Below are 26,730 nucleotides of genomic sequence, written 5' to 3'. Positions count from 1 at the left end.
GCGGAGTCGGGGCGGGGCTCGAGGGGGCGGGGCGGGGCGGAGCTGAGGGGGCGGAGGCGCGGGAAAGCGCCGCGGCGAGACCGGGAGGAGGAGGAGCTGGAGGGGGCGGAGCCGAGGGAGGGGGTGCTGAAGAGGGAGCGCTCTGGGCCCCGTTTTTGACCTTTCTGCCCTGCCTGGAGAGGGAGGGCCGATGTACCAGCTTAACTGGGCAGCGAGGGAGGGTGCAGGAAGAGGCGACGCACGTGCCTAGCAACCAGGAGCAGCCCCCCCGCAACCCCGAATACCCCCAAACCCACTGCAGACGACTGTGTGCCACTACGAGGGTCTCTAAAACTGTGGCCTGCGGGTCACATCCACGGTGCTGTTTGTACCAGAGACCTAAACATTGTTCTTACACGTGAACATTTGCAATCTGTGTGATCTACAGTTATACCACGTTTGCAACTCAACTAAGAAAAATAGTATTCCCATCAAAAAAAAAAAAAATTAAAAAACCCCCTTTCCTCTAATTAATAGTGTGTACTGCAAAATGTTGTACTAAATTCTTCTATTTTGTCAATAAAAATATTGTGAAAATTTGTTTCCTCTCGTTCTGTAAGGACCTACATAATAACCTCTCCATTTTGCTTGGTGGCCCACAAAACCTAAATTATTGGCTATCTAGTCCTTATTCAAAATTCGCTGATGCCTGAATTACAGAATGGCCCTGTGTCCTTGAAAAAGTCATGAAACCCCTGGCCCTCTGAGCCCTGAGCGCAGATGGAGGGGCAAGGTTGCTCTCCATGGTGATGGTGAAACTTGATCAAATCAAGGCCCCTCCAGATGCCTCATTTTTAGGTAATCAGGTCAGTTTTGCAACTTCTTGCCTGATCCCGGGAACCTCACCCCCAGCGGCCCCAGATCCACCAGGTGGTGTCATGTCATCCCCATCCATCCCCTGCCAGAGCTCTCCGTAGCCCTGGAGTCTGCTGCCTTCCCCTCTCTCTCCCTGCATACTGGATCAAAAAAGGTTTTCTCAAGCAGATGCGGTCCTGGAGCCAAGCCCTGTGCACAAATCAAATGTAGGGGAAAGAAAAGTATTACGTGGAACAGAGGACCCACATGTTAGTGATGCTGGCGAGTTTCATGCTTCTCAATGACAACAGATTAAACAGGTCAGATAAATGGCTGGTTTTTACCTACTGTGGCCAAGAGTTGGCCCTCCGTCCACACCAAAGTCCTCCTGCGGGAGGGCTGTAGCCCACTGTAACCTGATTTCGTATAACTGGGATTTGGGGGATTCCTGGGATTATTCATGTAATTGGAACTTTTCATCTGGGTCCATGCACTTTTCAGATGTACCTAGCACATTGAGTATTTCTTTAAACTCCTGAATCTGTCTGCTTACCAAAAAACTGTCCCAAACCACCAATTCTGGCAGCATTTCTGCCCCGTTTCATTCTTCCTGGGGACATGTATGTGCTCTATTATTAAAAAAGAATAAAAAACACAACACTACTTGCAATGATTTATTACCTATGTGTTTTACGGTTAATTACCATAGCAATGAGATTTATACTGATACTCAACCATATGTCTAAAATTTTTATTGAATGAGTCTGCTAATGTAATTATTTTTAAACTCTCCTAATAAAATTTTCTGCTAACAATATTTACTGTAATTTTTATGTCCTTAAAATTTTTCTCGTAGACAAGCTATATACATGTTCTTTTCAGGGGGAAAGCGGCTTCTGGATAGCGTGGCAGGCCATGGTAATTGGGTAACAAAACTGACAGACTCTACCTTACAGTAGAAGCTAAAGCCCCTGGTCTCTGAGTATGTTAATGGTCAGGGGCTGGGAAGCTAGGGTTGAATCCTCACAAACCATGATGTCAATACTACCAAGGAGAAGCAAGATCTAGGTGGGGAAAACTTACCAAATGGTTGTTGGTTCAACTCTTTGATGAGGTACTGGGCTTGAATGCTGAGGGTAAACTGGGATCATCCAAAATCATCATGAGAGGGACGCCTGGGTGGCTCAGTGGGTTAAGCCTCTGCCTTCGGCTCAGGTCATGATCTCAGGGTCCTGGGATCGAGCCCCACATCGAGCTCTCTGCTCGGCAGGGAGCCTGCTTCCCCTGCTCCTCTCTGCCTGCCTCTCTGCCTGTGATCTCTCTCTCTGTCAAATAAAAAAATAAAAAATCTTTTAAAAAATCAAATCAAATCAAATCATCACGAGTAGCAGACAGTCCAGAAACCTGTCCGTGGTATATCTATGCGGGATTTAAAGAACCACTGTAGGTGAGTTCGTTCAAGAGCAGACATTTTCTCTCCAAAGCCCTTTATCTTTGACCCAAAGGACCCAGGCTGTGGTGACAAAACCCTGGTCTAGAGCAGGTTTCTCAACCTTGGCACTACTGACATTCAGGCTCGGTAATTCCTTGTGATGGTGCTGTCCTGTTCATCGGAGGATGTTTAGCGACATCCTTGGCCTCTACCCACGAGATGCCAATGGCACCTTCTGACCAGCTATGACAATCGGGTCTCTGCAGACATTGCCACATATTCCCCAAGGAGTAAAATCCCACCAGCTTGATAACCACTTGTCTGAATGCACACTCCTGTCCCTTTCCTCCACTCGGATGAGCAAATACTCATCGAGCCTCTGTATTATCAAATTTGCCAAGTCCCATTGGTCAAAGCAAGTTATGTGGCAAAACCAGCATCAGGATGGTATGCGGCCACATACGGGCATCGATACCAGGTCCGCTAGTCCACCAGAGATCTACCACAGCACGCTTCTTGGACGGAATGTGGAGTTGAGAGAGCCTCCAGGAAAATCGACCACACATACAAAGAAAGACTCAAGACTCAGGATGGAGAGAACATATGCCATGTGTATATGTGATCTCAGATTTTGGCCATATTGTAAAATGGTCATTATTTAAAGACATTATTTTAATGTTAGTGGAGAAAATAAAATATTTCCACTGTTGGCCTCTCACTTCACTGACTCATCAATAGGACTACTATGAGAAACACTGATTTGAGTTTACGAACAGTTTTACGTTTTATATTCCCCACATCATTTAGCCAAGATCTCTGTGTATAGTAAAAGCTCTCAACATTTGCAGAATGAATTTATTCCCACCTACCCTAGGGCTGAGAAATGGAAGAAATGGCCCAAAGTTACACAGCTAGTAAAAGGCAGCAAGGGAATCAGAATGCAGGCCTTTGAACTCAGTCCTTTCTCTCCAGAACAGTGATGCCCAAAAGTAGTATAATGCAAGCCACATATGTAATTTACATTTTTTCGTAGCCATATTTAAAGAGAGCAAAAACAGGGGCACCTAGGTGGCTCAGTTGGTTAAGCATCTGCCTTCGGCTCAGGTCATGATCCCAGAGTCTTGGGATCGAGCCCCACATCAGGCTCCCTGCTCAGCAGAAGCCTGCTTCTCCTTCTCCCTCTCCCCCTACTTGTGTTCCCTCTCTCGCGGTCTCTCTGTCAAATAAATAAATAAAATCTTTTAAAAATAAATAAATAAGATAAAATATTAAAAAATAAGTAAAAAGAGTAAAACCAGTGACGTTATTTTAATGATACACTTTATTTAACCTAATAGGTTAAATGTTATGTCCCAAATGTTAATCCCTCCTACATGTATCAATATTAAAAAAAATTAATGAGATATTTTGCATTCCTTTTTTAATTTTTGCTCACATGAAGTCTTTGAAATATACTTTACAACTACAGCACACCTCAATTTGGACTATTTTTCAAGGGCTCAACAGTCACCTGTGGCTGGCAGTTGCTTTAAGAGCAAGAAGCTCTAGAACAGTGGTTCTTAAGAGCAGTGTCAAGACACCCTTCTGCATTCATTCAATTGTGTGTATTTCTTAGGAGTGCGGCGAATAATTTCTAACTAATTATAACCTGCTTGAGTTTATAAATAATTTGCTTTAAGATGCAAGTTAAAATAAATACAATTTTATTCTCTATTTCTATATCATCTCCGTTTACTTTATATCATTTAAAGAAAAAAATTTTAATAGAGAAGAGTAGAATTAACATCCATAAACCCATCACCTAGATTTAGCAACTACCAAAATTTTGCTAGAGGGACACCTGGGTGGTTCAGTTGTTAAGCATCTGCCTTCGGCCCAGGTCATGATCCTGGGGTCCTGGGATTGAACCCTGCATCGGGCTCCCTGCTCAGCAGGAGGCCTGCTTCTCCCTCTCCCATTCCCCCTGCTGTGTTCCCTCTCTTGCTGTGTCTCTCTCCAATCAATAAATACAATCTTAAAAAAACTTTGTTTTGCCAGATTTGGGGTGTCTGGGTGGCTCAGTTAGCCAAGCTCCTGATTCTTGATTTCGGCTCAGGTCATGATCTCAGAGTAGTGAGCTCCACCCGTACAGCCCTGCATTGACCCCCACATGGACCACCTCCTTCCTGCCCTGCTTTGCTCCGTCAGCACTCTGGAGAGACTGCTTCCCCTCTCCCTCCCCCGCTGCCCCTCTCCCTACTTGCATTCTCTCTCTTAAATAAATAAAATAAATCTAAAAACAAATTGCCATATTTGCCTCATCTGTTTTGTCCGATATAAACTACAGTCATTGTATATTCACCTCTAAATTGTTCCATCTGTGTCTATAAAAAGATAAAGAAATCACACCATATAGGAAAATTAACTAAAAAAATGGACCAAAGCCCTAAATGTAAGAGCTACATTTGTGAAATTCTCAGAAGACAATGTAACTGTTCATGACCTTGGGTTAAACAATGATCTCTTTAATATGACACCAAAAGCACAAGCAACAGCAACAATATAAACAGATGAACTAGACATCAAAATTGTAAACTTTTGTGTTTCAAAGGAGACCATCAAGAAAGTGAGGATAGACCAAAGCGTAGGAGAAAATGTTTGCAGCCAATCTCTCTGATGAGGGAACTGTATCTAGGATGTATAAAAAATGGCCACAACCCAGTGAAAGACAATTTTCAAAAATGGGCAAAGGAGCATGCACAAGGATATTTATAGCATCTTTATCCATAATTGGCAAAACTTGGGAGCATCCAAGATGTCCTTCAGTAGGTGAATGGATAAACAGTGGTCCATCCAGACAATGGAGTATTATTCAGTGCTCAGACAAAACGTGCCATCAGGCCATAAAAAGACACACAGGAACCTCCAATGTATATTACTAAGTAAAAGAAGCCAATCTGAAAATTCTGTGTAGTGTATGATTCCAGGTACGGGAATGTTCTGGAAAAGGCAAGACTAAGGAAACAGTTAACAACAACAATAAAAAAGATTAGCCTTGCCAGGGGTTTGGAGGAGGGAGGGAGGAGGAGATGGGGCACAGAGGGTTTCCAGCACAGGGAAACTACCCCGCATGACCTACAGTGGAGGTTACCTGTTGTTACACATTTGTCTAAACCCTTGGAAGTTACGTCAAGAGTGAACCCTAAAGTCAGCTACGGATTTGGGTTGATAATAATGTGTCCCTGTTGGTTCATCATTTGTAACAAATGTACTGCTCTGGTGATGCTCAGGGAGCCTGGGCTGTGTGGGGAGGCAGGAGGTATCTGGATGGGAACTCGCTGTACTTTCCACTCGATTTTGCTGTGAACCCAAAACTGCTCTTGAAAAAAAAAAAAAAAAACCAACAAAGTACATCTAGAAATGGAAAAAGAAAAAAAAAAAACGAAGAAAGAAAAGAAGCAAAAGGATCTGAACAGCTACTTCTCCACAGAAAATATATAAAAGGCTAATAAACACACAAAAAAGATGATCGGCGTCATTAGCCATCGGAGGAAAAGCAAATGAAAACCACAGTGAGATACCACTTCACATCCGTTTGGATGGCCATACGCAAAAAAACAGGTAAGACAAATGGTGGTGAGGATGTGGAGAAACTGGAACCCTCGAACACTGCTGGCAGGAATTCAAAATGGCGCCACTGCGCTGGAAAACAGTCTGGCTGTTTGTTCCTCAGTTAAACACAGAATTACCATACGACCCAGCAGTCTCACTCTTGGGTGGATAGTCAAAAACTGGGAAAACAGGCACTCAAATAAACAGTCGATATGAATGTTCATAGCAATACTATTCAAAGATAAAAGCCACCAGATGTCCATGGACTGAAGAGTAGCCAAACAAAAGGCCATACCTCCACACAATAGAATATCATGCAGCCATCAAAAGGAATGAAGTTCTGATACAGGCGATGACGTGGGTGAACCTTACGAAGGGCACGCTAAGTGAAAGAAGGTGGTTACCACAGAGGACCGCATGGGGCTTCACTCCATGTTCAGAACAGGCCCAGTCTATAGACCCAGAGTAAGTGAAGTGGTGCCAGGTGCTGGGGGCTGGGGACACTAGTGCGTGATGGTTAAGGGGGGTGGGGTTTATTTGGGGGGTAATGAAAATATTCTAAAATTCTAAAATGGACTGTGGAGATAGAGGCCCTACTCTGTGATTATACTCAGAGCCACTGAATTTCACACTTTAAATGGGCGAATGGAATGGTACATAAATTATACCACAGTAAGAGCAGTTCAAAAGAAAGATAAGGACATTTTTCTTCATGATTCCAACACCATGATCCCATCTAATGTATTACCATGTCATTGTCCTGCTCTCAGTGACACTGAGATTGATCACTGGTTTAAGGTGGTGACAGCCAAGATGTTTCCACAATAAAGCTTTCTGCTCTGCAAAATGCTAGTTTTCTAGTTGTACCATTCCTTCTGGTCTACAAACACTAGCTGGAATTCCTCAGTAAAGAAGAGCTTAAAAACAAAAACAAAAACAGAAGAGCTTCCCTTAGTCTTCTGGGGCTCCTTGTTTACCTCAGAGTAGAGCTTGTACCAGAAAAGCAAGACAAAAAGTTTCTTTTTCTTCCCTTTGATTATCAGTCTTCAGGGAAAGGAGTTTTGTGTGTAAATGTTGCCTCCCCCTAACAGGAAGCAGAGATCCTTGTGGATTTGGCAGATCCAAGGTCTGGGGCAGGAACAATGCAGGTCAGGACGCCTTGCCTCGGCTCTGTCAAAGACAAGGAGGAATATGTCTAGAGGATAAAGAAACCAGCTTGAAGGAGTGGGTGCTGATCAAAGGTAGGACAGTGTGAACGTCAAAACTTCATGGAATGATAATTGCCTGAAATGCACCAGTATGTTAAAATCAATGAGTCTACAATGACACTCAATTAAATGAAAACCAGAACAAAACAAAGTAATCCTCACTTGAACCCAGTAAGGTGAATGTTAGACTAACTCCTTTCCATGAAAATTGGCCAGTAAAGAGTCAGCTTTCTGGAGAGGCAAGGTGAAGATGGTATTAACTGATTTCTTGGGTGATTACGTATCCTCTGATGCTGTTCAGGGGAACGTCCTTTCCATGTAGGTCGGATCAGTCACTTCTGGAAATTAGATCAAAGATAAAGGCTCTGGTGCCATGAGTAGGCTTAAGGGAGCTAGACACAGCATACATAATTCAAGCCGAGGAGTCAAATGGCATGAGATTCCCATACCAGGGGGGAGATGGGTGTATGAGGAGGTCTTACAGTGGTGGAACTAGAAGGTTTTTAGATGGGGTACCCCATTCGCATTGTCGTGAGAAGGTGGGTTAGTGTTCTGATGACAAGAGCAACAGAGTCAGGTAAGTAAAACCGAGCTTCATTTTAGTGTGAGCCAAACCAACAGAGAAGTGGAGGGTTTGTATTTTGGGACCAATAAGAGCGAGTAGCTGCAAATTCTTTCTAGAATAAGGTAGCCGTTGAGAGAAGGAGTAATGATACTGGACCTGTATATAATACTACACAGCAGACCTTCACAGCAAACCTATGTAATCAATCTTATGACTGTTTTCACAGGTAGAGAAACTAAGGAACAGAGAGGTTAGGTAACTTACCTGAGGTCACACAGCTACACAGGGGAGCCAGGCAGCTTTAACTACTGCTTCTTACTTCACTCCATTATGGAAGTGGGAGCCATTGAAGAAGGCTGTCCATTTTGGATCAACACGGTGTATAAAAAGAGTACTTCTTCCTTATGGTAGTGTTTCCTGTTCCTAAAGAATCCCAGGAACACAATTTTGATAAAGATTACCCCACCCACCCAACATTTTTTTTACAATGTTGTTGGAATACCTCCAAGCATGATCCTGGGCTTTCTTGTCTTCTTTGCTCTTTTGATAAGCTCTCCTTACCGGTCATCTAGGCCCATGACTGAATCCCAAGGACTTCCACATTTGTATCTCAAGTTCTGCACTCGCTTTCTCTCTCTCTCTTTCTCTCTCTCTCTCTTTCTCTCTCGTAGACTTGAACATCCAACTCCACGACAGGGGTCCTGGCAAACTAAGGTTTTACCCATTCATGCACTTACCCATTGCCTCCGGCTGTCATTATCTATGGCCACAAGAACAGAATTGAGCATTTGGGGCAGAGGTCATGGGGTTTTAAAGCCTAAATATTTACTGTTTGGTCCCTTACAGAAGAAGCTGGACCTCTCCACTGAGAAGTCTCTTTTTTTTTTTTTTTCCCTCCAGCTTTACTGAGATATAATTGACATAAAACTTACAAAAAAAAAAAAAAAACTTACGTATGCTTAAGGTATAAAACGTGTTGATCTGATACCCTTATGTATTGCAAAATGATGATTACCATGGCATTAGCTAATACCTCTGTCATGTCCCATAATTACCATTTCTGTTTTGTGGGAAGAACAATTAAGATTTACTCTCTTAGTGACTTTCAAGTAGATAATACAGTATTATTAACTGTAATCACCATGCTACCTGAGCGCCCCAGAGCTGGTTAATCTTATAACTAGAAGTTTGTACCCTTTGACCAACACGTTCCCATTTCTGCCACCCCATGGCCACTGGTAACCACCACTCTGCTCTGGGTTGTTCTGAGTTTGGCTTACTTATTTAAAAAATTTTTTTTTAGATTTTTATTTATTTATTTGACAGAGAAAGAGAGATCACAAGAAGGCAGAGCAGCAGGCAGAGAAAGAGAAGGAAGTAGGCTCCCCGCTGAGCAAAGAGCCCGATGATGCGGGGCTCGATCCCAAGACCCTGGGATCATGACCTGAACTGAAGATAGCCTTCACACAGCATAGACACAGCATACTGAGCCACCCAGGTGCCCCTTATTTTTATTATTATTATTTTTTTTTAGTAATCCCTACACCCAGCGTGGGGCTTGAACTCACAACCCTGAGATCACGAGTTGCATGTCCCACTGACTGAGCCAGCCAGGGACTCCTTTGGCTTTTTTGAGATTCCACATATAATTGAGATCATACAGTATTTGTCTTTCTCAATCTGGCTTATTTCACTTAGCATAATGCTCTCAAGGTCCACCCATGTTGCTGAAAACAACAGGATTTCCTTATTATTCATGGCTGAATATTCCACTGTACACACATGCACACACACCCATCCTTTTTTAAAGATTTTATTTATCTGAGAGAGAGAGAGAGAGATAGAGAAAGCACATGAGCAGGGGTGGGGGAGTGGCAGAGGGAGAAGCAAGCTCCCCGCTGAGGAGGGAGCCCAATGCGGGGCTCAATCCCAGGACCTTGGGATCATGACTTGAGCCGAAGGCAGATGCTTAGCCAACTGAGCCACCCAGGTGTCCTGCACATCTTTTTTCATTCATCTGCTGACTTGATGCTTCTCGCCTCAACAACGCATTCTTCCCTCATTACATAACACCACTAACCATCCAGTTGCTTGAGTCAAAAATATGTGCAGCATCCTTGATCCTGACCTTCCCGCTGCTTTCATGGGCTGAGACTGTCAGTTCTGTTTGCAAAGTCTCGATCCAAGCCTGTTCCCTTCTCTCCATGTCTGTGGCCAGCAGCCATCCCCAGCATGGACCTCCTCCACAAAATTTTCATAGCTTAATCTCCTCTAGCCCCTTTCCACACGACAATCGGAATCATTTTTTAAAATCAAAGCTAATTGTTTCACGTCACCCTCCTGCTTAAAACCCATCTATGGCTTTCTGTGCTACCTGGAATTGGGCCATGCCTGAACTGCCGGCTCCATGTACCCTTCCGTCACCGACCTTCAGCTTCCCTAGTCTCTTGCCTGAAACACATACAAATCTTCTGGCCTCAGGACCTTTGCATATGTGCCTTCCTCCCTCACAGAGCTCTTTCCACTGGCTCCTCCATCACAGGCTTGGCTCCTTTGATCTCCTGATCTCAGTTTATAAACGTCATTTCTTAAACCTCCCCTCAAACCACAGGGCTCCTTCCTCTCCCACCCTGACTACAGTTTCTCTTTTTCTCATTGCTCCTGTGCCGGCTGCCGCCACAGCGTTTATCTTAATCTGTAATTATCGTCTTGTTGCTTTTATGTGCACATTACCTCTCTGTTCCATTAGTAACTAGACTGTAAGTAGCACAAAATCAGAGATTGGGTCAGTCTTGGTCACAACTTTATCCTCCGAGTCCAACACAGGATTTGGCCAAAGAGTATTTTCAGCTTTGCCAGCTATAGGATCCCTGTCGCAAATACTCAACTCTGCTGTTGCCGCACAAAAACAGCCACGCAGGGAACCCAGTGCACATGGCTGTGTTTCAGTAAAACTTTATTTATGGGTACTGCAATGTAACTGTCATTTTATTTAATGTGTCATGAAATATTATTCTTTTGGGTGGCTTTTTTTTTTTCCTGCCTCCAACCACTTAAAAGTGTAAAAACCATTCTTAGCTCAAAGGCTGTACAGAGGCATTTGGCCATAAGAAGTTTGCCAGCCCCTCATCTAGCACATTGCATGGCAGATTCTCACAATTTTTTCTTTCTTTTCTTTTTTTGGAAATAAAGAAGACATGCAGGGAAGAACTTAAAAATGAGAAACGTTCTCCAAACAATACTCCTGAAATGTGCATTCAGAGAGGATACAAGGCATAGTCAGATGTAAATGTGATTATTTTGCAATTGACATGATCCACATAGACAGCAACCAAAAGTCCCTTCATTGTTTGGCAGCTTCTGAAAGATCCATTTCCCTCTGGGCTGTGCAGACACGGCCACTCTCCTAAATACTCCAGTGATAAAATGGGAATTAATATCAAGTGATCCCCTAGAAACCTCTTAGAGAGATGTCAAAGAAGTCAACAAAACATGTCTATCTGATCATTATATGAGGGACACACCCACCCCCTCCACACACACCTCCCAAAGCTTTCCAATTCTACCACTGGCTTTTTGGCCCTCTGCATTCTGAATTGCCCCAACCTCCCCTTCTGTTTCACCAGAGCACTGAGACCCTTGTCCTTGGAGGAGCAGGTCATGACCACAAGAAGAGCCCTCAAGTCAGCAATGCGCATGCTCCCCTGTCTCTTTCCTCTGTTCTTTATACCACGGTCCTCGGTTCCCACCGCTGTTCAAGTCATCAGGGTTGTGATGGTGAAACCATTTCTCTTTGTTCCTCTGTGCTAAAACTCTTTTGTTCCTCAGGCTTAGAGGTGTCGGTTGAAAAGAAACTGTTTATGCCACCTAATTAATTTAGCGAAGGTAGTGGGGAAATGTTGAGCCCAATGACTCCCTGTATTTATTTAAAAAAAAAAAAACACCCTTATTTAAAAAAAAAAAACAGTTCATTTCTTTTTATAAGGAAAATGAATAATTTTTTAAAAAAAGAAAATGGATAATTTTTGGAGACTTTTTTTTCTCTCCAACATATAATGCTCAAGAGGGTAAAAGAGTTCAGACTGTACTTTCTGAAGATTTATCATATAGAAGAATCTGATTTAAGAGCACAGCTTTTCAGCAAAAAAAAAAAAAAAAAGTTCATGTCTCTGAATGCCAACTTAGGACAACTATCTCCATTCAATTGTCAAAAGCATGATGTGATCTTCTTGATCTTCTGAAAGAAGAATAATGTGACCTTATTCAGGCTTGAAAACGTCTCAGCTCAAGTATCTTTGGGGAAAAAGCCATGCTTAGTACATCATTAACCCCACTGGCACTCCTTCAAGGTTACCCTATCATAGGTAAGAGAGGGACTGTAGCCAAGTTCAGGAATTTTAGTTCAAACACTCTCCTCTGGAATATTTAGACCCTTAAATTTTGGGTGCTTTAAATTCAGGCAGTAGAATAGGTTTAATGAACACCGCTACTGAGTGAAATACAAAGCACTGGGTGTAAAACATCTCAGGTCAATACAGAAAAAGGTTGCTTGTGAATTCCTTCTTTAATGGAAACTCCAGAGGGAACTTGAGTTCCTACTACGTGCCCCACTGCTTCGCATACAGACATTCAGTTCTTCCCACAACCCCGTGGACTATGGAAAACTGAGGCTCAGAAAAGGTTAGTGAGGCATCCAGAGTGCGTGGCGGGCAAGCATTTGAACTCCCCTCTTTGTTTCTTTTTTTTTGTTGTTGTTTTCCAGATTATTTATTTACTTGAGAGTGAAAGAGTGAGAGAGAGCAGAAACAGGTGGGGAGGAGCAGAGGCAGAGGGAGAAGCAGACTCCCCCCTGAGCCAGGAGCCCGATGCGGGACTCGATCTCAAGACCCTGAGATCATGACCTGAGCCAAAGGCAAACACTTAACCAACTGAACCACCCAGGAGCCCTTGCCTCTCTGTTTCTATGTTTCCTTTTTAAAATATGTATGTTGAAACACAGAAAATAATTGCTCAGTCTTCAATATTGGATTTGGGAACCGGTGGGATTCTAAACACCTGATGATGGCCACCAATGAAGTAAATATATTTACAACTGCTGTGGGAATAAAATGAACATAAAAATCCATATACACATAAAATTATACATGTGCTCCCTGTACACCCCAAATAAATGAAACTGTACCAATCTCAAACTACTTACCAAGTAGCCTAAGTGGTAGCGCATTGCTCACTGGACTTCGTAATAATTTCCAAATCACTCCTGATTTTTTAGAAATTGCTGATCTGATCTTTCGTTTGACGCAGCTAGGATTAGCTAAATGATGCCTGTGTCCGAGCCACGATTTAGCACAAGGAACCACATCTAACTCATCCAATGATGGTCCCCTTAAATGGTCGTGGGCCCCAGTGCCAGATCGGATGTGTTGCCGCCTGGGGACCACCAGAAGGGGTGTTCCAGATCTCAGGTGGCTGAGCCAGTGAATATCATGACATACGGTGTGGCACGGACCAGAAGAACTACGGCTCTGCAGCTCTCGGGGCCACCAACACCTCTTGCTCCAATGCCATCACTAAGTACCCTCCACCAGCACTGCCCCCACACTCCACTGCCTGCCTCTGAAGCTGCCCCCGCAAGCTCTAGTATCTGGTGACTTCTCATCTCATTAGCCAAGAGCAGACGCTATGGCAACACCATTATTCTTGGCACTGAACTTACTTTCCGCCTCTGATGGACTCACAGCAAATTGATGAAAACATTTTTCAGCTGCTTTTCCTAGCTGGGCTATTAATATATTTAGTATCTCTATAATCTACTGAGACACACGGCCACTGCGACAGTTGGTTACTATGACGTTCAATGATGTGGCAGTTATTTTCCACTAACAAGTTTTTTACTACTGCCAGCAGTCACTGGGCTGCTATATACCAATGAACATAGACATACAGTCGTGTCAGGTTGAAATCTCCGAGATTGCTGACAGTCAACCATTTCTGATCGGCCAACACAGCAATTTTGAAATGTGTGGTTATACCTGCCAGTTCTAACAATTTGAATGGTGGTTCTGGGTATACTTGGTCCTCAAGCAGGGGCAATTTAGTCCCCAAGTAGTGCTGAGGCTGAGAAAGCCCCCTCTAGGCTAATCTTTAGACTAGCCCGCCACGCCTGGGTGTGCTGCCCTGGCTTGTATTTCACGTCGCTCAGTTTCTTCTGGCCATTTCTCTGTGCCGAATCTCACCCGGGACACACCTTCTATTCAATTACCTTGGTAAAGACAAAACAACTGAAAGCCAGAAGCTAGGAAACTGGTAGACCACAGATGAAAAAAGCAGCTCTGCCGAGATTATAAAACAACATTTTGGGATGCCTGGCTGGCTCAGCCAGTAGACCATGTGACTCTTGATCTCGGGGTCGTGAGTTCAAGCCCCAGGTTGGGTGTGGAGCCTACATTTAAAAAACAAAACAAAACAAAACAAAAAAACCCAGACTGAAAAACAAAACAAAGAAAAAAGAAAAACAATATTTAAGTCGAGAAAGAACAAGTGAGCGATGCCATTGTCTACTGCCTACACAGAATCCAGGTCTATATTTTTTTCAGACTTTCCACCAAAAATGTTCCCTAACAAATGCTCTGCCCCACCCACAGTGGTTTACCCAGTTGTCTTAAGATACCTTGTTCTTTCTGAGATTTTTGCTTTTACCCATACCCGAACTCAGCTGTGTTTTCACCCTGATTTTCTACTTACTCACTACACTTACGGTGACGGTCATGAACAACCTGTTTGTTCAATATGTGTTTTATGAATTACCTGAGTGAACGTATTTCATGCATTATTTTAGACAGTTCCTTTTAAAGGAAACTGTAGCAGGGCACCTGGGTGGTACAGTCTGTTGAGCATCTACCCTTGATTTCTGCTTAGGTCGTGGTCTCAGGGTCGTGAGATCCGAGCCGTGCATCAGGCTCCACACTCAACGTGATATCTGCTTGAGATTCTCTCTTTCCCTCTCCCCCTCCCCCTGCTTGTGCACGTGCTCGCTCTCAAATAAATAAATAAAATCTTTAAAAATAAGTAAATAAATAAAACTATATTGTGGGATAATTTTACTTTTTTAAATTTAAAAAAAATTTTATTTGAGAGAGCGTGTGCACAAGCAGGCAGAGCGGTAGGTAGAGGGAGACGGACAAGGTGAGTCCCCACTGAGCGGGGAACTCAATGTGAGACTCAATCTCAGGACACTGGGATCATAACCTGAGCCGAAGCAGATGCTTAACTGACTGAGCCACCCAGGCATCCCGAGTTGCTAACTTTTAAAACAGAGACTAGTTCCTAGAAAAGCCAGATCTAGGACTTCTCTTGAAGAATCCAAAGATCCGGACACTGGTCCTGCTTTGGCATCGAGCCACAGTTGTTTACCCCCGAGTCAAGGCTGTCCCCTTTTTGGGGGGGGGGAGGGAACTCTCTATTTTACCCCATGGAGGTCAAGTGTCAAGTGTCCTTTCTCATCAAGATTGTGCTTCTGCTTGTCGTTCTGCCATACCCTAGCTACACATTTCCATGGCCATCTTGGCTCTCGAAAGCCGCTGATTTTTCCTGTCTACCTCTAAGCCTTAGGACCCACTTAAATGAAAGAACAAATAGCTGCTTGGCTCCAATTATCCTGGGCCTACAGCTTGGGACATGCACGCATCTGGGGAAATTTAATTATCCTCCTAGAGAGGGATGGTGCTTTTACTGTTGAAGAGGAAAAACAAAACAAAACAAAACAAAACAAAACCCGAAGAGCATCTCGAATACATCTGTATAAATGGTGCCTGAATCTGGAGGGTTACAGAGCCTGGCAGCAGGGCTGAGGTGGGGGAGTGGAGACCCAGACTGTTAGCGGATATGTGCTCCTTATGGCAAAGGATCTGCCCCTCCCTCCCTCAGTGCCTTGTACTTTGAGAGTATTAAATATAATCCCAATTATGAAGTAAATAATGCATTCTTAAGAAAGCCAGTAACAGTAGGATTGTCTGTATTTTGATATTTGTTTCAGACACTGGTAGTTGGCCATTTTCCTTTCCATTTCAATTATATGCAGGTTTAGCCTAACTGAGATTTGCAAGTTTAGCTTCACTCCCCAAACAGCAATTATTTTTGGGAATGTGTTTATATTTTAATTGTCCTCTAGAAAAAGGCTTTTATCGAATCATCGTTTCAGTAAGAATTTTCATTTTTTTGTCGGACACTTTCTCTACGACTTGGGAAAATTCAAATACGGCAAGTATGGGTCTCATGGTGAATTCAGCATCACAGAAGGGAAGGAACCAGAACTCTCTATTTGACCTTTCTGAAACAGAGCAACTTCCAGCAAACTCATTTTTCCTAAAAGTGCAGGAAATATAAGAATGCTTTACCTCTTGGTGATTTTATTGATATGTGTCTTGAGAGCATATACTGTTAATTTTTAAGTTTGGGAAAAAGGAAACTGCAAAGAAAGCATCCAATTATCTTGAATTGAAGATCACCATATGCAAATCAAACCTTTAGCTGTCTTATTAAACTAGTATCTCACTACAGTTGCATTACAGATATAAAAATTCAGAAAGAAACACTGGGGAAACTTCTAAAGAGAGAAATAAGGTTGTCCTAGAAGTTGTTCTTTCCAACAAATAACAAAATGATAAAACTATACTTAGTGTATTTGGCTATAATATATATTAAGCCCCTATTATGCATTCTCCAAGCACTGTGCTAAGCGCTCATGTTTAGTATTTCCATTAATCTTCACGAAAGCCAAGGAGTGTGAGTTACTATCTCCATTTTACAGATGAATGAACTGAAGAACAGAGGATAAGGCACGTGACTGACCGCACACAGCGGAGCTGGGGTTTGAACCCAGGTGGATCTGATCACCCGAGCCTGTCACCTGAGCGAGAGGCACATGCTGTCCCCGCTTACTGCTATGGCTTTCTGTCCCGTGATTCCTAAGTGTTAAGAAAAAGGACAGCAAAAGCGTGTTTCTGTCCCCGGCCACCCCTTCCTCTTCCGTGAGCAGAAAGCAGGGTCCGGGGTCTCCTGGTCTCTCATTTCCCTAGTGCCTGCCTCTTAACGAGATCGCAAAGGCTCGGAGTTAGAGATGCGTACTTCCACTTGGTGTGTTTCTTTATTCTCATTCCTTTCCTGAAGGGATGTGGAGCTACCTGAAGAGCAAAGGCACAGAAATCATAAAACCAAACCGACTAACACAACTTCAAAAGACCCAGTGGGTTTGGAAGAACTCCATTAGAAAGCCAAGCTAATAGAGAATGCTGGAAACCCCAAATGGCTCTGGGCTTCCAGGCAGCCAAGGAAGGCGAAGAGGGGCAAAGTAGCGTCTACAATTCCTGGAGCTACCTTGGAGATGGGGGGAGCCCCCAGACTCAGGACTTTGCAAGACAGCTTCTGATATTTACCGAAGACCCCGTTGCTGGAAGAAATGAAAGGACCGGCCTGGCCAGAAGCTAAAGCAGCTCAGCACCTCCGTTCTTAATACATCAATTTTACGAGTCCTCTATTCCGCAGGAGGCCGAACCATCCACGCCAGCAAGCAAGGCTCACCCCTTTCCCTCCCAGAAACTGCTTTGTGATTCCCCGCTGAGAGAGGCTTCCCCTCACAGGTAAACACATTTCCAAGGCCATTTGAAACACAAAACTGATCATATTTTCGAGAAGAGGTTAAACTTGTGTTTGAATATGGGGGGAAATCAGTATTTGGTCAGTAGAGGCAAGATTGACATTGAAGGTCGATGAGTCATGATGTGTGTTCAGGGGAGTAAACAAGATCTATTAGTTGAGTTTTTCATGTTTAGAGCACAAGACATGAAGTTCTCTTGAATATGGATGAGCTGAAACAAGTCTTTTTTTAAACATGTTCTCAGAGAAAGTATTTAGAAGGAGAGAGAGAGAGAGAAAGAGAGAGAGAGATGATCTTCATGTACCTGGAGAAATGACCTGAACCAGCAGGAAGCCATCCCAGGAGAAACAGTACTGGCCTTAAAGTGACAGCTGCTGGGTTTGACTGGGGGGTTCTTGCTAAACTGAGCTGGTGGGCAACCAGCTCTCATGTTAGAGACACAAGTCAAACAGCCCTCTTTCTTCCTTCTCAACACCTAGTGTCAAAGCAGCCCCACCATGCTGCTGTGATTCCCATCACTGGCAATGTGGCACAGGCCTCTTGGAGTTGTGCAGTGCACAACCTATGTACCCATACACGGCAGCCCTGAGGGAGGGGAATCTCTTTTCTTTTGGAAAGTTCCTCTTTCTGTTTTCTGGTCTGTTGGATGGACAAGTACAAAAATATAGAGCCAATGACTTAGACAAATATGTTGATGTGTTTCACTTTAACCCCCCCAAAATTACCAAGTAGGTGAACATAGAATTGGGTTTTTAAACTAATTTAAGAGGGGCGCCTGAGTGGCTCAGTGGGTTAAAGCCCCTGCTTTTGGCTCAGGTCATGATCCCAGGGTTCTGGGATTGACCCCGTGTCCGGCTCTCTGCTCAGCGGGGAGCCTGCTTCCTCCTCTCTCTCTGCCTGCCTCTCTGCCTACTTGTGATCTCTGTCTGTCAAGTAAATTAAAAAAAATTTTCTTTAACTAATTTAAGATACAGAAAAGGAGTCAGCTGCACTAAGAAATCCTGTGGTGAATTTTTTCATAAAGAGAGGAAGCCTTTCACCAAGTAAATAATCATCCTATATAATTTGAAAGTCTTGGATTTCCTTGCCTTTGTTTTGCTTCAAATAAAGTATGTTGAAATGAAGAACATTGATCTGGAATGTGACTTGGGCTGTGGAATTTTTAAAAGATCCCAGGTGATGCTAATGTCCAGACAGATGTCAAAACCACTGGGGTAGTCCAGTTCTCTCCCCTTTCTCTAGACAAATCTCTCCTAGGAGAGATCCTTACTGGATTAGAACACAGACAAGAGCTTAGCCATCAAGTCTGTCTGTTTTCTTTCACATCCTTGTGTGTTTCACATACTACATCTTGAAACTTCTGGTTGAACCACATTTCATTTTACGTCAAATAATTTTGAACATCTACTCTGCATTAGGCACTTAAAAAAAAACCCAACTGACATTTCAAGGATCAGAACATTGTTCAAGAGAGAAGATGCGTTCTTAATTTAGCCACTAGATGGCAGGAATTTGTAAATCAAAGTGAACATCTACCCAAAGCCCACCCTAAATCAAAGCATTTTTTACTACAAAAGCAAACAAATGGCCCCTAGGTAGGGATGGGACAGCCTTAGGTAGTGTTTTAACGGAAGTGAAATTTATCTCTGATGCCTCTAGAGTTCCCTTTCCCCCACCTGCTTCGACTCTGCCCCCATTGGGTGCTGCCCGGCCCCACGGCCCCATGCTGGTGTGTGATCTCCAGGTCCGCTCCTCCTGCTGGGAGCACCATGTCTCCTGGCGATCAGGAAGGGCTGGGAGAGCCGACCAGGTGGCAGAGGTGGGGCACAGTGAGTTTTCATCTTTTCCCAGTCTGTAGTGGCTTCTGGGGGACAATGCGACTGGCAGAGCTGGGGTGGGAATGCGGACACAGGATCCAGGACACCTGCTGACCCAATCCATGGAGGCCCCAGGCCCGTGGAACCCTAGGCAAGTGGGTGTGCTGGCCTGGATGACATCCCCCTGCAGCTGGCATTAGGACTGTTCCCCTGTTTAAACGATGACAGAGAAGCCAAAGTCTGCTCTATGCCCCACTCTGACCTGTCAGCGCTAGCAGATGGATAAGGCTGTTTCTGCTTTAGTCTGTTTAGCCTCAGACTAGGTAGGCGCTCTCCCACGGTCTGAGTCCTTGCAGAGACAATGTCTTTTTTAAGGCTCAGCTAAAATCCCTACCTGCTAATTTTCAGCTACCCAAGTTATAGAATGAAACTGCTCATCTATAGCAATGACCGAGTGCTTTTGACAGTCAGGCGGGACAAAAGAAGCCTGTAGAACACCCATCTGGGGGCACCTGGGTGGCGGGGTGAGCTGAGCATCCAACTCTCGATTTCGGTTCGGGTCATGATCTCAGGGTCCCAGGATCGAACCCTGTGTCAGGCCCCGCACTCGGTGCTGACTCTGCTTCGTTTTCTCTCTCTCCCTCTCCCTCTGCCCTTTCCCCTGCTCATGCCCCCCCCTCCCATCTCTAAATAAAGAAATAAATAAAATATTTTTTTAAAACAACCACATCCACCTGACTCATTGCCACTTTCCAGTGGAGGAAAGATGGAAGCAGTAACAAGGGAATCTTGCTTTATAAGCACTTTTGGGCAATAATAACATCTTTAGCAAGAGGAATGGGGAAAACCACCAAAATCCACCTGCTCCTTCACGGGCTCATGGCCACACACGTGAAAAGTCGGAGAAAAACCTACTGAGCATGTGATTTGGAATGGTATCTAAAATATTGTTGTAAAGTAAGTCCATCCTGTGTTTCCTGATGTTTCAGGTATGTGCAAATTTCCCAGTTGCGTTTACAGTTAGGGGCGGGCTGGTGGCTGAGTTTTAGCCAGTGGAACTGGAGCAGAAATGACATGGAGCTCCATAGCCTCCCCCATGGCCTTCCTCACTCCCTGCGGGCCTAGGGCGGGGTGGGGGGACCACTGCAGTGTGCCTGGAAGCCTCCTGCTGAAGACGGCAGAGCTGCCATCAGCCTGGGACCCTGAGCCACTGTGTGGAGCAGAGCCCCTCCCTTCCCTCTCCCCACCGACCTCGCCCACTGCACCCCACTCCCATCCTGTAAGGACCTATTTAGCAAGAGGATTTCATTAAAGTTACACTGTCCCTGCTCCCCTTCCCCCAGGGGATTCAGTTAGAAACAAGTCCTGGAAACCAGCTCCAGGTAACAAAGCCCAGATACAGGGGTGGGTCAGGCCAGGTGGAGACATCCGATCAGTGGGGGTGTGTGTGTGCATACTGTCTCCCTAGCTACCAAGCAGTATGGGCCCCCGCCCCTTGGGAGCCTTTTGGGCGCCAATCCCAATCAAGGTGTAATAGGCTGGTTCAAATGTCTACTAGGGTCAATTGTAACTCAACTGGTCACCTAGCATCACTGTGGAGTTTCCTGTGTGTGTTACAATCTCATTGGCCACCTGTGCGTGGCCAGGCCTGACCACATGGCCTTTGCCCTTAAAAGCTAGTCTGTGAAACAGAGAAGGGTCGTCCTCTCTTGTAAGAGGTGCGGCCCCGAACGTTCGGTTAGATTCTTGATGCTTGGCATGAAATAAAGCTTTGCTTGACCTTCGCTTTATATCAGTCTCGCTCCTTTAATCACGGACCCATTATTGGGGCATAACACATCCCTCTACTGGGGAGATTATAGGCTCCCAGTTGGCAAAAGCATACCTTGCACCAATAAAATCACTGCCAACAAGCTAGAGGAAGACTTCACGGTAGAGGGCAACTGCAAATCACACTCTGGGCATCTCATTTCCCTGAGGGCTGCAGGACTCTGGCCCTCACTGCCGGACGCCAGACTAGATCGCCCCACAAACCCTGGTCACGTGCTCTTTTCGTTCATGAGCCCTTACTCTAGTGGCTTTTTAATACCCCACCTCGACGGAAAGCCACTTAAAGCCAACGGTGGATGAGTGGACCATAGCAGCGTGGAGGTAGACACAGGGCTGGGGGGAGGGGAGGGACCAGGGCCTGGAGGAAGATGAAAGGTCCCCCCACCACCCAGGACCCTGGACCAGCTGCCCACCCCCCACCCCACTCCCACCCCCGCCGCTGCACACAGCTGTCTCCTCCCTCGTGAACAGTGCACCTGCCCGTGGTCTCTTCCAGCGCTAACATTTTTAGGATTCTGTCGACATTCAGTTTTGGGGGGGGGAGGTACATTTTTGCTTTTCTTTCATTTAGTTTTTATTCTGATAAACACCGACTTGATAAATTTTTCATTGGCTAATCCCCGCCATCAATATTGTATTGGTTTCAGGTGTAGAAACGCGGATCGTTTAAAACGGGGGTTGGCAAACTTCTTCTGTAAAGAGCCAGATGGTAAATATTTTAGGCTCTGTGGGCCTCAGGGGCCCTCCCCCCACCCCCACCCAAAGACTCCCAGACTTAGTCTGCCCTTGTCATGGGAAAGCGGCCAGCAAAGGCAAGCCAGCAAATAGGGGGGACTGTGCGCCAGGAAAACTTCATTTACTGCAATAGGCGCTGCTTCCCAGTCCCCATGCTCCACGGCCCCTCCCCCACCCCCGTGTTTCTGCCGCAGGTCCCACGGCTTGCAACCGCCCCATTTCGACCCTCATTAACCTTGGTAGCGCTCCAAAATATGTACGTACAATAGTTACTGCCCAGGAAGCTTGCACTGTCTCAACTAAGCCTCCAGCTGATTTAAGTTCAAGTTGGAGACCCCTGCTCCAGAGGATTTTCTCTGTTGTTATTGCAAATGTATGTAAAACAGTGTTTAAAAATATGTTTGCTTTTTTCTTAAGCCCAGTCCTCCTGTTACTAGCCCCGCCTTTATCATCTCCACTTTCTTTGAGACTCACTCCCTCCTTTGGGGGTGGAGGTGGCGGAGTGAGCCTGTCTTCCAGTAGCTTCCGGAGCAATAATGCATAGGAAATAAAGTTTTTGCAGTTCTGCAAGTCTGAAAATGTCTTCAGTATACATCATTCCCACAACTCCAAGCTTGGATGGCTGTAGAACTCTTAATTGGAAATTGTTTTCTCCCAGTATTTTAAAGGTTTCCTTCTATAAACAGTAGTCCCCCTTATCCGTGGGGAATTCATTCCAGAACCTCCGATGGATGCCTGAAACCCCATCTAGTATGGCAGGCTACATGCCATGTTTTGTCCTATACACACAGACAGGGTTTCATCTATAAATTGGGCACAGTAAGAGATTAACAGTAATAATAATAAAACAGAACAGTTACAACGATGTGCTGTAATAAAAAGGCAAATATGGCCTCTCTCTCAAGACACCACTTTGGGCTGTACTCACCCTTTCTCTTGGGATGAGGTGACATGAAGAAATGCCTGCGTGATGAGATGAAGTGCGGTGATGGTCACAGGCACTGTCACACAGCCTTAGGCTACCCTTGACCTTCTAAGGAGGCGTCAGGAGGAGGAGCATCTGCTTCCCAACAGCAGTTGACTTTGGGTAACCCCAGCCACGGAAAGAGGAACAGCAACAGCGGATAAACAGGACGGCCCTAGTTCTTCCAGCTTCTTTTCTGCTGAGAAACTCAGAGCCTTTCAACTTTTAGAAAAAAAGAAAAGAAAAGAAAAAAAGCCTTTCAGCTTCTGATTTTTTGGCACAAGATTGTTTCTTCCCCACTTTCCCTCTGGAAGCATTCCTCTGCAATCTCCACCCCCCCTCGGGCTTTTTCCCAATTTTAACATCAGAAGATTCCCTTTGATGATAATAATATCATATAATAAAAGCTAACATTTGTATGGCACTTACAGTCTGGCAGAAACTCTTTCAAGCACTTTACACATATTAGCTCACTTAATCTTAACATTCCTAAATGCAAGGGGTCATCAGAGATGAGGACACCTGAGGCTAATGTTTCAACCTTCGGCTAATATTTAAGACACGGCACCTAAGAGAGGAGCGGAAGCCGTGTACCAGGGAATGGGGCTTGTCAACCAGGGGTTCCACGGAGAGTGATGGAGACATCAGTGACAAGTGGAATAATGGCCCCCAAAGATGTCCTCGTTCTCAGCTCTGGAACCTGAGAAAATCTTGGTCATTAAATTGATATTTGGGTGTTTCAACAGAAATGTAGAGAAAATGGAAAATGTGAAATTCCCATTTTTTCAAAACTTACCCAGGGTCCTTTGCAAATAAGTCAGATTCGCTACAGTACAGTACATTTTAAGCACGTTAATGAATATACTGGCAGATTTTTGAATTAGCACCAAATCTCTGTATTTGAACGAACTTCCTTGAGGTCTACATAGTAAATGAGGGATTCGTGCTAATTATCTGAAAAACATGTGCTGAGAAATCGTTGAAATGTTTTAACCCCCAATTAAATGTCCAGGGAAGTGCATTTTGTATTTTATTCATTCTCCCAAGTCCATCAAAGTGATGTTGCTCATAAAGCTAGAATATTCTTAGAGACAGCGGTGAAGTTCTTGTATGGACCATAAGCCCTGAGAAGGAGATGGAGGTTTCAAACGATTTTCAGCCCGAACAGCTTCTTTTCCACGCTGTTTGACAGCACCTTTAAGGACTTAAACGTTTTTCAAAGATTCCCAAGTCCTCAGCTGAGAAAAATTCCCGCTCCTCCTAGAATGGGCCCCACTGTTTCCCACTTTGCATGGAGTAAATTGATTTCCCATGTAGCTGCAAATAAAGTGCTCCTTCTCTCTCAAATCTCACATCCAGGGTGGGTCACAAACTTAAAACATATTTTAGAATACAGACCTTTACAGGTGACTCTTAAGAGTAGTGGTTCTCCGGGCACCTGGTGGGCTCTGTTGGGCAAACGCGTGACTCTAGATCTCGGTGCTGTGAGTTCGAGCCACAGGCTGGGTGTAGAGATTACCTAAAAATAAAATCTTAAAAAAAAAAAAAAAAAGAGCGGTGGTTCTCCAAGTGTGGGTGCCCTGGTCCCACCCAATGTTAATATCACCTGGGAACATGGTAGAAATGCAATTTATTGGGGCCCGTCACAGCCCTAGTGAATCGGAAACCCTAGAGATGGGTCCAGAGTGTTAACTAGCCCCCCCAGGGAACTGCAATGTACAGTCAAGTTTGAGAAGTCCTGGCTTCGAGGACTCCAGGATGAATTGCAATTTTAGCAGCTGGCGCCGTGTTGACATCCTGAGGATACTCAATAAATTTTTCAGTGAAGGAACCTAAGAAAGACTCACTTAAGACACCCAATATTGGAAGAGACAGCTAATGGGCATAGTATATCTTTAATCTTTATAAAGGATCAATAGAAGAACCCATCATGCAGGCAGCCAATGACGCTTATGTAACTGTAGTTAAAGGTGTTGTGTCGACTTTGCGACCAAGTGTCCTTTACTCAATACCCTGCTGTGATAAATGAGCTTACTTTAGGAAAAAAGTTTGTTTCTGAAGAAGAATTTAAAAAAAAAATACATAAGCCAAGTCTGCCTTCTTCTGCTTTGCGGTCCAGAAGCTTAGAGCCACGAGAGCCTTCTCCGCTCTCTTTGTCACTGGGTCTCTTTATTTTCTCTTTACCCTGTTGTGCCTTTTGCACGCTCACGGGAGTAGCCTCAAAGCCTTTGGAAAACTCAGGGTATAGGTTTGAGATAAGAAGGTGCCCGAAGGGCTGCACGCTGCCCCGAGGCCAGGGCCAGGTAGCAGAAACCAGGCTGTAAAGGTGACCTTGATCACACAGGACAAAGCAGCAGCCTGCACTTGAGAACAGGCTGAAGACTCTGGAACAGGGGAAGAGACTCTGGAACACTTGGCAGGATGGGGGTGCAGCCAAGAGAATGTGAAAAACCCTAAGGGAATGGCAAACAGGAATTTCTGGAAATCACACCCGGAGCTCCTCCTCTCTTTGATCAGTTGGGTGACTTGGGGGAAGATCAAGTTTAGTGGAACTTGGCCTTCCAGTTGGGGGCATGCGTGGGCTCCTTCTGGGGGTACGTTGCTCACAGATCCTCTCTACCTTGTAACTATACTGAAGGAGCTTGTATCCTTGGCCTGGGATATTTCCAGCAATTGTATCCTTGCCCTGTTGTGACAACCAAGCAGTAGTTTAAAACAGAAACGACGGTGGGGCACCTGGCCAGCTCGGTCAGTGGGGCCTGTGACTCTTGATCTCAGGGTCATGAGCTAGAGTCCCGTGTTGGGTGCAGAGATTACTTGAAAACATAAAAAATAAATAAAATAAAAACGACTGAGATGGGGTGGTCTTAACACATGCCCAGAAATCCTTGGCCTTGGCTCCCATCAAGAGCTGCTGAATACAGGTGGGTGTCCGTCGCACCTGTATGAGAACGCAGCTTCATGGAGGGAGATGCTCTGTGACCTCTGAGGCAAGGTCATCAAAAGTGATGTGAGGGCGGGAGAGGCGAGGCTGCTGGGGCACCGCCGCAGGGAGGAGTCACGGCTGGAAGACCACCGCACTACAGAATGACCTTGGAGGGGGGCTCCGTGGCTCCCCGCTCCAGCTGATTGCATCTGCCCAGCCCACCCGCAGACCAGGGACTGAGGAGCCTTGAGACAACTGCAGCCTCGGCCATCAGCTGACTAGTCACATGAGAAACCCCAAGCCAGCACCTACTTCGTGGCTCCACTTCCCAACCCCGTCATGGGCTCTTCCCCTCCGGCCAGTCTCTCCAATGACTTGCTTCCTCGAGATCCTACCCTCTTCTCTCTCCATTCTTTGACCTTTCCTGGGATCGCAGCACCCCCATTACTCCCATGACCTCAGCTTGGGGCGGGAATAGTGGCAGGTGCTGGTGACAGCCGGCCCACCAGCCATGGCACTGCTGATACAAGAGGGACACGTTCAGGTCTCCGGTGGCGACCCCTGATCTTATCCCCAGCACCAGGGGGTGAATCATGATTGGTCTAATTTTAACATGGGGGTCTCGTTCCCTTTGGCCATTGATTGGTTTGGGGGTAGCATTTCTTCCAGGGCTGGTCATGAGCTGACAAGGGAAGTTTGCTCGGGAGTTTGCCTTCCCACGTAAAGAAACTACAAGAACGTACGGGTTGACAGGGAGGGACCTTCTGACCATCATCCTTTCCCACGTCCTCCTGCTTGAAACATGACTGTTACGTCCAGAGATGGAGCAGCTTCTCAACCTCTAAAGCAAAAGGCCAACAGGCTGGGGAAGGAGGAACCACAAGACAGAAAGCATTTGGCTTCTCGGGAGCATTACCATCGCCCGATCTCACTCTTCCAACTTCCTCCCTCTGCATCTTTTTGTGGAGGAAGGAAAATCACACATGGAGCCCTTAGCGTTCTGCACGAATTTCCTTGGATAGGCTTGCCTGGTTGCGAGGGCTACTTCTCCAGTCTTGGCGCACGTTGCTTCTAACCATTCACACTAGTGACCTTGAGTTCTACTGCCAGGCAACTGGATCCAAGGCAGCTTTCAGGGGGAGATGTCACAGCACACAGTCTTCTTGGGCAGCC

At 45.2% G+C, this 26,730-nt stretch overlaps 1 long non-coding RNA gene across 1 annotated transcript; it reads right to left on the bottom strand.

The window, feature by feature from the left end:
- Nucleotides 1-6,799: 6,799 nt before the first annotated feature.
- LOC106006488 lies at nucleotides 6,800-22,851 on the bottom strand. The gene is made up of 3 exons (XR_001180569.2): nucleotides 22,596-22,851; nucleotides 7,895-8,053; nucleotides 6,800-7,027 (listed from the first exon to the last, which is right to left on the bottom strand). It is a non-coding gene; the product is annotated as an uncharacterized LOC106006488 (long non-coding RNA).
- Nucleotides 22,852-26,730: the final 3,879 nt, after the last annotated feature.

Source organism: Mustela putorius, unplaced genomic scaffold, assembly GCF_011764305.1.
Source record: "Mustela putorius furo isolate JIRA1106 unplaced genomic scaffold, ASM1176430v1.1 tig00003836_pilon_pilon_pilon, whole genome shotgun sequence".
Lineage (NCBI taxonomy): Eukaryota > Metazoa > Chordata > Mammalia > Carnivora > Mustelidae > Mustela > Mustela putorius.
Note: the sequence above shows the minus strand (reverse complement) of the source record. Positions and strands in the feature narration are given on the sequence as shown.